Raw genomic sequence first — 11175 nt, forward strand, 5'->3', positions numbered from 1 at the left:
GCATAGTAATTATTTTGCTGGACTCCCACATGGCTGACCATGGTTCGAGTCCTGGACCTGGCGGGTGGAAACTCACACTGGGTACATTTGAGTGTGTGTCCAAGATCCTGGGAGGAAAATGGAGGAGAAGGGATTGCAGTGTGGACATCCCCCAGAGTGTAACTTCTCACTTTTCCCTCTCACTGTCTCTTCTCTCTCTCTTCCCCCAGCGAGCACACACACCTTAAAACAAAAACTTCTTTAAAAAGAAAGAAAGAGAGAGAGAGAACAGAAAGGGGGAAAAAAGGATTCATAGTCTTTATACAGACCTCCTAAATCATCTTGGGTGGTCCTGGAATCTTTGTAGCTGCAAAGACAACCTCTAACAATACTCCTCAATGTGGAGCATAACATCGCTCTATCTTTTCTAGAGATTTATTAATTTATTTTTAATTGCCAAAGGATGCGTGCACTCACCATAGAGAGAAAGAACAAGAAAGTAGCCCTCCACCCCAGTGGGGCATGGTCATGTTACAATTCTTTTTCCTTCATTGTGCCATCCCATCTGGATTTGGGGCATGTGCGCATGTGTGCCTAGCACATTTTTCAAGCTGCTGATGCTGGGATTAGAACCATGGCATGTGGGATCCGACTCCCACCATACAGCCCTCAACCACATGCTAAGGGGCTGGCCCAGGTTCTATTGTTGACCTTCTCTTCTCACACTTCTCCATCTTCAGTCCAGTCCTAACGTTGTTCTATCCATGAGTCTCTACCCGGCATGTGAGGGTCCTTGGCTTTGTGCAGGAAAAAATTCAAGAGCAAGCCATTGAGGAAGAGTGAAAGCAAGTTTATTAAGGGACCAGCGTGAGGTGTGGTGGTTAAGGCGCTGGACACTCCCACGTGGCTGACCACGGTTCAAGTCCTGGACCTGGTGGCTTGCTTTCTCACTTCCCCTCTCTCTCTGTGTCTCTTTCTGGTCAAATTAAAATAAATGGATGAATAAATGAAATTAAATAAGTAATTATTTTTTTTTAAAAAGAAAGAGTACAGATGGGATTGCTCCACAGGGCGAGCAGTGGGAGCAGCCTCATGAGGAAAGATAGGTGAAGACTGAAGGGCTACTCCATAGCTAGGGCAGTGCCAAACTTCGGTGAGCGTCTGGCTTATATGGCTTGGCTTAATGTCAGGCTAAGTAGTGGGCAACTTATTCATGACTCTTCCTAGAAAAGGGCAGTGGCTTGCCTAGAACCACTGTCCCTCCATTTTTTGGCCTTATTAGGGTGGTTCTGGTCATTGTCATAGTTATTCCAAACTGTCATAGCACAGGTGGGAGTGTCATCTAATGGTAATATGTTAATACAGCTCAATGGGGATTTAATGAGCTTGAAGACTAGGCAGTGGCTGTTCCACTGGTTCAGACCGTCTCTCAGTCACTTCTTGTCTATCAGATTTTAGGTGTTTAGAATATCCCTTTCCTTGGGACCAGCAGTTAGCGTAATGGCTATGTCGCTGGATTCCCATGTAGTCGACCGCGGTTTGAGTCCAGGACCCGGTGGCTTAAACTCACGCCGGGAGCATGTGCGTGCGTGCCCAAGATCCCGAGAGGAGAATGGAGAAGGGATTGCAGCCTGGCCATCCCCCCTGGGGGGGGGGGGTTTTCTTGGGTTTTATCTCTCTGTCTCTCTCTGTCTTTCTGGTGAGCACACACGCCCTATAGCAAAAACCTCTCCAAAAAAAAATATATATATATGCCTTTCCTCAATTTGGAATGTTCTTTGCCTCAATTCCCTGTATTTCACCAATGCGCACTAAGCTGAATTCATTTTATTCAGTCATAAGCTGCTGTTAATATACGGATTGCCTATAGAGGAGTGGTGTAAGCATAATCCAGGCAGTGAACCCAGAGAAACCTGCTTTCCTTTTAGATCATTCCTTCTCCCACCCTGGTTGGTTTTTCAGTCCTAAACATTCTTTCCCCTTGATACCCAGAATCATTGTCGCAGCTCAGACCTTCGTCAACTGGCCCACTACCTCTAGGTCTCTCTGAGTCGAATCTCATTGGCCACTCCTCCTGAAACCGAGCAAGGACCCCCTAATGTATTTTCTAAGGTTCTTGAAATCCATTTCCATTGTAATAGTGTAATGGTCCCAAGTAAGAAGTAAGTCTTCAGACTTTGGGTTATGATAATGACCAACATGGACCATGAATGAGGGCCATTTGACCTCTAAAACTCTCACTTAAAGGAAAGATAAGTTTTTCATTTCAATATGTAAGGTGTTTTATTGGCTGGAAACTGCAGGTTGCGAGCTCAAAGACCCCAGGCTAAATGGCTCCAGACACCTGAAGAGAAATTTGATGATCTAAGGCCTCACCAATCAAGAATGCCCAGGAGATAATCATGTCCTCTCGAACCAATCAATGAACGGATCATGAGCTTGGGCCCTCTGCCCCTAATTTTTGCCCTTAAAAAGGCATATGGGGAACATCTCAGGGAGACCTGGCCTTTTCAGCATGAGCTGCCCACTCTCCTCGCTTTGTGCTTTTCAATAAAGCTGTGCTTTCCTTCATCACGCCATGGGCCTATGGTTTGGTTTTTACAGCGCTTGGGTGAACGAACCTGATTTGAGTTCGGTAACACTGCCACCTCATTCATAACCCTTACTTCCAGACTGATCTTCCTTTTTTTTTGGAGAGGTTTTTGCTATAGGGCACATGCGCTGCCCAGACAGACAGAGAGAGAGACAGAGAGACAAAAAGCAAGAAATCACCCCCCAGGGGGGATGGCCATGCCGCAATCCCTTCTCCTCCATTCTCCTCTTGGGATCTTGGGCACGCATGCACACGCGCCCGGCGTGAGTTTTAAGCCACCAGGTCCGGGACGCGAACCGCGGTCGACTACATGGGAGTCCAGCAACATAGCCATTATGCTAACTGCTGGTCCCTCCAGATTGATCTTTCTAACAGAAATGATGTAATTTTTTAAAAATCTTCAATGATTTTTTTCCTGTTGCCTCTGTTACCAAACTCAAATCAGGTTTGATCGCCCAAGCTCTTTAAAACCAAACCACAGGTGCACGGTGTGATGAGGAAAGCACAGCTTCATTGCCGAGCGCAAAGCAAGGAGAGCGGGCAGCTCATGCTGAAAAGACCAAGTCTCCTTGAGATGGTCCTCACATGTGGTTTTAAGGGCAAAATTAGGGGCAGAGGTCCCAGGCTCATGATCCGTTCAGTGATTGGTTCAAGAGGACATGATCATCTCCTGGACATTCTTGATTGGTGAGGCCTTAGATCATCAAATTTCTCTTCAGGTGTCTGGAGCCATTCAACCTGGGGTCTTTGATCTCGCAACCTGCAGTTTCCAGCCTAGACACATCTTACCTATTGACATGAAAACCTTATCTTTCCCTTAAGTGAGAGTTTTAGAGGTGAAATGGCCCTCATTCATAGTTTCATTATCATAACCAAAGTCTGAAGACTTACCCCTAGCTCTGGGCCATTACAATGTAAATGGACCTTATATTTCAAGAACCTTGGAAAATACACGAGGAGGTCCCTGGTTAGTTTTATTAGCCTCTCTCTAGGTCTCTCTGACTTGAGGCTCATTGATTGCTCCTCCCACCTCACTCATAACCCTTACTTCCACAGTGATCTTTCTAACATAAAAGATCTGGTTTTTGTTTTTTTTTTAATCATTAATGATTTTTCTGTTGCCTCCGGTTTAAAATCTAAATTCTGGAGCCAGATGAGGGTGCAGTGGTAAAATGTGACATTCTTTGGGACAATCCCACATGGGAACAGTCCTGGTCCGAATCCAGAGATGTCCCTGAGTCTGTGTGCCAGTCACCTGCACGCCCACGGTCGAGGGCTGGCTGCAGACTGAGAGGTAGGAAGAAAGCCAGAAAATGGAAATGGCTAAAGGGGCTGGAGTGTCTGCCTCTATGGCTAGATTAAAAACAACAACCAGGGCAGAAAATTCCTTGTCTAAGGAGAGTGCTCTGTGTGTGTGTGTGTGGTGGGTAGTGTCTACATGATTAAGCCACACTTGATAGAGCCAATGAGATGAAGCAGTGCTGTGTTCTCTCTTTCACTTATGGAAGAAATAAATAAACTAAAAAATAAAGATATTCCCTTGCATGACGTTCTAGGGCCATCGTGATGCTGCGGCATTCTGGAGCCAGTAGCAGCAGCTCTCTGGCCCACAGCAGTATTCGGCCACTAGATGCCCCTTAACTTCTCCCCGGTCCTTGCACACATTGTTCCCTTTAATGGAAACATCCTTCCTGTGCCAAGTTTCTGAAGAAGACCTGCCCACCCTCGGCTTCAGGAAGCCTCCTCCCAGACAGACTGACAAACTGCTTTTCTTAGGTTCCCATTGTTCTCTGCTCACATGTCTATTGTAGAACTGATTTTTAAAGCAAACAGGTGCCCCCTCAAAAGGGATAGGGCCTGTTCCCCCTCTGTTGAATAAGAATTTCCCATACAGAAAATTAGTAAGTGTTGAACTAAAAATAAAATGTCTTTTCTAAGGAGCTTGGACTACAAGGTCCATTTCCATTCTAATGACCCAAAATAAGGGATGAGATTTTAGATTTTGGTTATGGTAATGAAGCAACGTTGGCCTTAAGTGAGGGCCATAAGAGTTCTAAAACTCCCACATAAAGGGAAGATAAGGTTTAACTTCAATACTTACTATGTGTTGTAGGATGGAAACTCCTGGCTGTGAGCGCAAAGACCCCAGGCTGAATGACTCCAGAGACCTGAAGAGAAATTTGATTATCTAAGGCCTCACCAATCAAAAATGCCCACGGATGATCATGCCTTCTTGAACCAATCATTGAATTGATCACGTGCCTGGAATCCCTGCCCCTAATTTTGCCCTTTAAAAAAAATGACTGTGAGGGGTCAGCAGGTGGCATGGTGGTTAAGGGCACTGGATGGACTTCCACATGGTGGACTGCGGTTTGAGTCTTGGACCTGGCGGCTTCCTCACTTTCTCACTTTCTCTTCTGTCTCTCCCTTCCTCTCACTCTGTCTGTCTCTGTCAAATTAAAATAATGAGTAAATATGGTTAAATAAAATAATTCTTAAAAAAAAAAGCCTGTGGGAAACATCTTGGGGAGCCGGGTCTCTTCAGCCTCAGCCGTGCTCTCCTTACTTTGCGCATGGCTTATTGCTTTATTAGCTGTATTTTCCTTATCACACCAGGTGCCTGCCATCTGGTTTGTAGCTCTTGGGCAAAGGAACTGGTAACAATTTGGGTTATAATGGCTTCTCCACGTATCTATTCCCTTCTCTAGAATGGAAGCAACCTGGGAGCCTGGGGCAATGCTTGGCTCAAAGCACAAATAGTTGAAGAAGACATAAATGAATGAAAATAGGTGCCTGAGAGATCTTGTCAGCTCTGAACATCCTGTGAGTCCAAGAATGCCTCAGTACAAAATAGAAAGTGGAATAGCAATAGTCAATCCCTAGATCAAATTAACACCTGGAGCAGGGATTGGCATCGAGGCAGAGAAGGACAGGAGTCAGAGCAGGAGAGGAAGAAGCCAGGACAGAAAATCAAGACAGAGGAAAAGGAGACTGACATACATCATAGGGTGGCATTGCAGACAAAGTAACATCCAGATCCCAGCCTTGCCTAGAGCAGCCCTTCGGGCTGACGTTCCGGGGAATCGAACTAGAAGTGGTTAGAAAATCAGGATTCACTAGACTGGAAAATACTAAACAGCATGACTTCACAGATGCCCTGCAAGAGTTTCTAAAGCAAATTATTTTCAATTCCAGTTGCTTTTCTCCAACCCCCCCCCTCCCCCGCTTCAAGTACTGACATGCACTAAGCCTGAAACAGCTGAAATGATCCTTTAAAAAAAAAATGAGACACAGAACCGCCCAGTGAAGAAACGTCCCCAATGGCTACTCCCTGGAGGAAAACTTCACTGACAGGCTCCTTCCTGCTTCCTGCAATGACCAGGACTCAAATACACGCCCTCTGTGGTCAAGGCCATCATCACCATGAAAATGCCTCTCTTTTAATACATTTCTTATTTAAACAAATCATAGAGAAATGTTTGGTGCCAGAATCTTAGAACCACGGTACAATGATTTTTTTCCCTTGAATGTTTACGCTACCCGGGCCATAGAATTTAACTTCACAAAGGTTTAGTGTAAGGTAGCAATGCGGATGAATAGTTTTTTTGTGTGCTTACTAAAAACTGGGGCTCCAGAGAACAAATCAAAAACCCATTAGAAATAATTCTGCTTTCCCCCATGATGGACAGAAATGACACAGGAAAAACGGAGGAAATTATAAGACTGTTTTCTAAAGGGACAGCAGCATCAAATGTCATTCAAAGAACTGTTAAATGAAACCCGAGCAGCCAAAGGTTTGACTATCGAATGAGCCGCCATAGTCAGCTTTCTATCTCTCTGTCTCTCCCATGTCTTGATCTCTTTCTATTTCTGTCTCTGTCGCCACTCTCTTCCTCCTCACACACACTTCACAAATGGAAATCAATCAGAACTTCGTCAGAGCAGAGGCTGTCTTTTACCTTGACACTTCATCTTTCTAATAGTGATGTGAAATTCTTAGGCAGCAAAGAACAAGCTGTTTAGAATATTTTCACAGAGCATACCTGCTGTGCTACGGCAAGCCTGATGTAAACCTCATTTTATTATTTTTAAAATTTGCTACAGGCTGCACACGCTCACCAGAGGAAAAGTGAGAAAGCATTCCCCAAGGGGATAACCACAACACAATCCCTTCTCCTCCATTCTCCTCTCAGGATTTTTGGGTATGCATGCACACGTATCCAGTGTGTTTTTCAAGCTGCCAGATCTAGGACTCGAACTGCCTGGTCAGCTATATGGGATCCAGCCACTTTATCCACCATACTCCCTGGTTGGCCTGGAAGCCTCATTTTAAAAGACAGCAGGTACGGAGACCAGCAGATGGCGCAATGGTTATGTTGCTGGAAACCCGTGTAGTTGACTGTGGTTTAAGTCCTGGACCCAGCAGATAAAACTCATGGGGACCAGCAGTTGGCATTAATAGCTATGTTGCTGGACTCCCACGTAGTCGACCAAAGTTTGAGTCCCGGACCTGGTAGCTTAAACTCACACTGGATGCGTGTGTGTGCATGCCCAAGATCCCGAGAGGAAAATGGAGGAGAAGGGATTGTGACATGGTCTTCCCCCCTGGGGATTGATTTCTCACTTTCTGTCTCTCTGTCTCTCTCTGTGTCTTTCTGGTGAACACATAAGCCCTATAACAAAAAAAAAAAAATTAAAAACTCACACCAGTGTGTGTGCATGCGTGTCCATCTCCCTGGGGGGTGATTTCTCACTTTCCGTCTCTCTCTGTCTCTCTGGTGAGCACATGCTCCCTATAGCAAAAATCTCTCAATAAAAAAGAAAAATAAAAGACAGCAGGTACATGTGCCTTGTGATGGCTTAGGCAATCTCTCCTTTTGGACACAAAAAGAGATTATTAAATTAGCTCTATCCCCCTTTTCTCCATATCTACCACAGTACAAAGTCACAGAAATGAAGAAAAACAAAATCCGGATACCAAGGTTATGGAAATCCTTTACAAATCAGCCCCTAACTGGAAATGGGTTGGGCCAACAGGTAGGAAAGTCTTTGACCTTGACCATTTTTCTTCTCTGTTTCAAAGACAAGCTGGACTTTGGATGGGGGTGGGGCCTGTCCTGGCCATGGCTGTGGCTATAACAGGGGACAGTGCGATATGGGTTCCACAATGGTTGACGGTCCTACTTTTCCCTGCAATTTTTTTTTCAAGATAGCTTATTATGAACCAGTCGCAATGGCAGGATCAGGAAGGCACCGTTACAGAGGCTAAGATCACATGGGAGGCCCAGGTTCAGTTCCTGCACCAACCTAAATAAGCCAGACCTGGTGATGCAGGTCTGTGGTCCTAGCTAACTGGAAGGCTGGGGTAGGAAAATTACAACATGGCAAGACCCTGTCAGAAATATTTCTGCTACCTTCCCCTCCAACAACAACACAAAAATGTTTAAGATTCCTCGAAATGCTGAAATCTGGTCTTTTGGGGAAATGTTGATGATCTCTCTGAACTTCAACTAAGCCAATGACAGCAGCACAGTGTCTGAGCTGTCATCACCTTGTCTCCTTGAGGAGATGCCCACGGGCTACCAGCCTGGACTTGTCCCTGCAGAGCTGTCCTCTGCCACCCCCACCTACTTCTCCACTCTCACACCCACTGCCTCTCTCACTCACGACTCTCTCACTCATGAAATAAATGAATAAATGTTAAAAAAGAAAGGAAAGAAAGAAATGATTCTTTGATGTCCCAGACAAGATCAGCTCTTTTAAAAATCTCATACCCCCTTTATTCCTTTACTTTGTGTCAGTTTTTACATTTTGTCATTAAAATTATTGGTGTGATTATTTCATTACTGTCTCCTTCCCCCCCGACCCAGCCCCAGGGAGTACACTCCATGCAAGTCGGAGTCATTTCTATTTTTGCTAGTCATGGTATCTCAGTGCCTAGCGTGGTGCTGACTTGGCAAGGACTCAATGCACTTTTGTTAAGTGAATGAAATCAGACTGGTCCAATCAATGAAGCAAAAGAAACTACATTTCCTTTTTATTCTCTTTCTCAAGAAGCTGATGACTCCCACATGCTTTTTATCAAGATCTAACACAGACAAGTTACAGAGAAAAAATGCAATATAGAAATTAGTGTCAGAGAACAATGAAAAATCTTAAGCTACAGACTCTTTCTGTCCCTGTATCCCTTCCCACAAACAATCCAGTTTCAGTCTAACAGAAGAAAATGTCCCGAGACCTAAGAACATTTTTCTGTGTCTCGCTTCATTGGTATGTCTATGACTGCTGAGTAGAGCTATTGTAGACATGAGTTCTCCTAGAAAGAAAAACACAACTACATACTAAATAAAGACAGTACAGGGGCCGGCAGGTGGAATGGTGGTTAAGGAGATGGACTCTCACATGGCCGACTCTAGTTTGAGTCCCAGACCTAGTGATTTGCTTTCTTACTTTCCCTCTCTCTGGGGTCAAATTAAAAATAAATAAATACATTTAATAATTTTTTTTTGGAGAGGTTTTTGCTATAGGGCGCATGTGCTCTCCAGACAGACAGAGAGAGACAGAGAGACAGAAAGCTAGAAATCATCCCCTCAGGAGGGATGGCCATGCCACAATCCCTTCTCCTCCATTCTGCTCTCAGGATCTTGGGCACGCACGCACACGTGCCCGATGTGAGTTTTAGCCACCGGGCCTGGGACTTGAACTGCTGTTGACTACATAGGAGTCCAGCAATTATACCAGCTGCTGGTTCCTTTTTTTTCTTTTTGAATAATTCTTTTTAAAAAATCCAAAAGATGGTGCATTCAGGTGTTTCATTGAAGATGACTATTTTCCATTGAAGTTTGATGTTTTCAATTAGCATTATGATAGATTAATTGCGTTCACAATACCGTTTAATGGCCTCTCCATAATCTTTGCATTTCAAGAGATTGGGTCTGTTTTCCTACTCCCTGAACCTGGATTGGTCTTCTGACTTACATTTACCACACCCCATTGAACCTGTTATGAATTTCTGCCTTAAGAAGCTTTTGCCCGGAGCGCGATGGTTTAGGTGGCTGGATTCCCACATGGCTAACTGCATGGTTCAAGTCCCAAACCTAGCAACTTGAAAACACACTAGGCTTATGTGGGTACACGACAAAAATCCCAAGAGGAAAAGGGATTGCAGTGTGGTCATCCTCCCTGGAAGGTGCTTTTTTTACTTTCCCTCTATATCTCTCTTTCTCCTGTAAGCACACACACCCTACAGAAAAACTAAAAGAAGGAAAAGAAAAAAGACACTTTTTATGCTTCTGTTCTCTCTTCAACCTCTCCCACGTCACAAGAACAAACCCAGGCTTGCCGGATGGAGAATGAGAAGCCAAATAGAGTACTTTAAGTTCTCAGTCAAGGTCATGTCAAATGGTCTCGGTCAAGGCTGTAAGTCAGTCAGCCCCTTGTCAATCCAAGTAGAGACCAGTCAAGATTGGCTCAGATCCACAGAAATGATATATTAAGCTAAATAAATATTTATTGTTTAAGGTGGGCATATTTGTTACATAGCAATAGCTAACTGAGACACACTTTAAGGCAATGTACTAAGCTTCTGAAATAAATTATTATTCCTCTTACCACCTGTGATGCTGCTCTAAAAGCATAGTTCTTTTTACATTTTTTTTAGGTTTTGCCATGGTGCACATGCACTTGCTGGAGAGAGACAGTGAGAGGAAAAGAGAGAAATCACACCCTGGGGGGGATGGCCATGCTGCAATCCCTTCTCCTCCATTCTCCTCTTGAGATTTTGGACACGCAGGCACATATGCCCAGTGTGATTTTCAAGCCACCTGGTCCAGGACTTGAACCATGGTGGGTCATGTGGCAGTCCTGCACCTTAATCACCATGCCACCTGCTTGCCCAAACATCTACATTTTGAATAAACCTATGTAGTTTCAAGTCTTTTCTCACTTGTCAACCAGGTGACTTTAGGCAAGTTCATTAATAGCGCTAAGGCTCAGTTTTGTTTAATTTTTTTAATAATTATTTTATTTAACTATATTTATTTATTCATTCATTCATTTATTTATTTATTTTAATTTGACCAGAGAGAGAGAGAGAGAGGGAAAGTGAGAAAGCAAGCCGCCAGGTCCAGGACTTGAACCATGGTCACCTATGTAGAATTCCAGCATCCTTAATCACTACGCCCCTTGCTAGCCCCAAGCTCAGGTTTCTTATCAATAAAAAAGAGTTGATAATATTGTGGCAGAAAAAAAAAAATCTAGCTATCCCCCACTATCTGCTAGTTTTCTTTCTCCACACTTTAGCTTCCCAAATTTTTAGTTGTAAACGTGGTTGCCCACCTACATGTGTTTGTATTACTAAGTTCTGGACAGTGACCTCTAAGTGAAATATGGTGTACTGAAACCTTCCAAAGGGAGCAAATACATTTTCTTTGCCCTCTTTTTCTTATCCCCTTTTTTTTCTGTTGGCTTTGCAACTAGTAGCCATTTATAAAGCCAAAAGTGCTTGGGTTTCATTTTTGGTTTTGTCTTTGAATTTTCTAGAAGATATAGGCACTTACAGAGAGAGGTAGAAAGCACCCCCCCCCCAATGGGGAATGGTCACA

The sequence above is a fragment of the Tupaia chinensis genome, unplaced genomic scaffold, assembly GCF_000334495.1.
Source record: "Tupaia chinensis unplaced genomic scaffold, TupChi_1.0 Scaffold000436_1, whole genome shotgun sequence".
In the NCBI taxonomy this organism is placed as follows: Eukaryota; Metazoa; Chordata; class Mammalia; order Scandentia; family Tupaiidae; genus Tupaia; species Tupaia belangeri.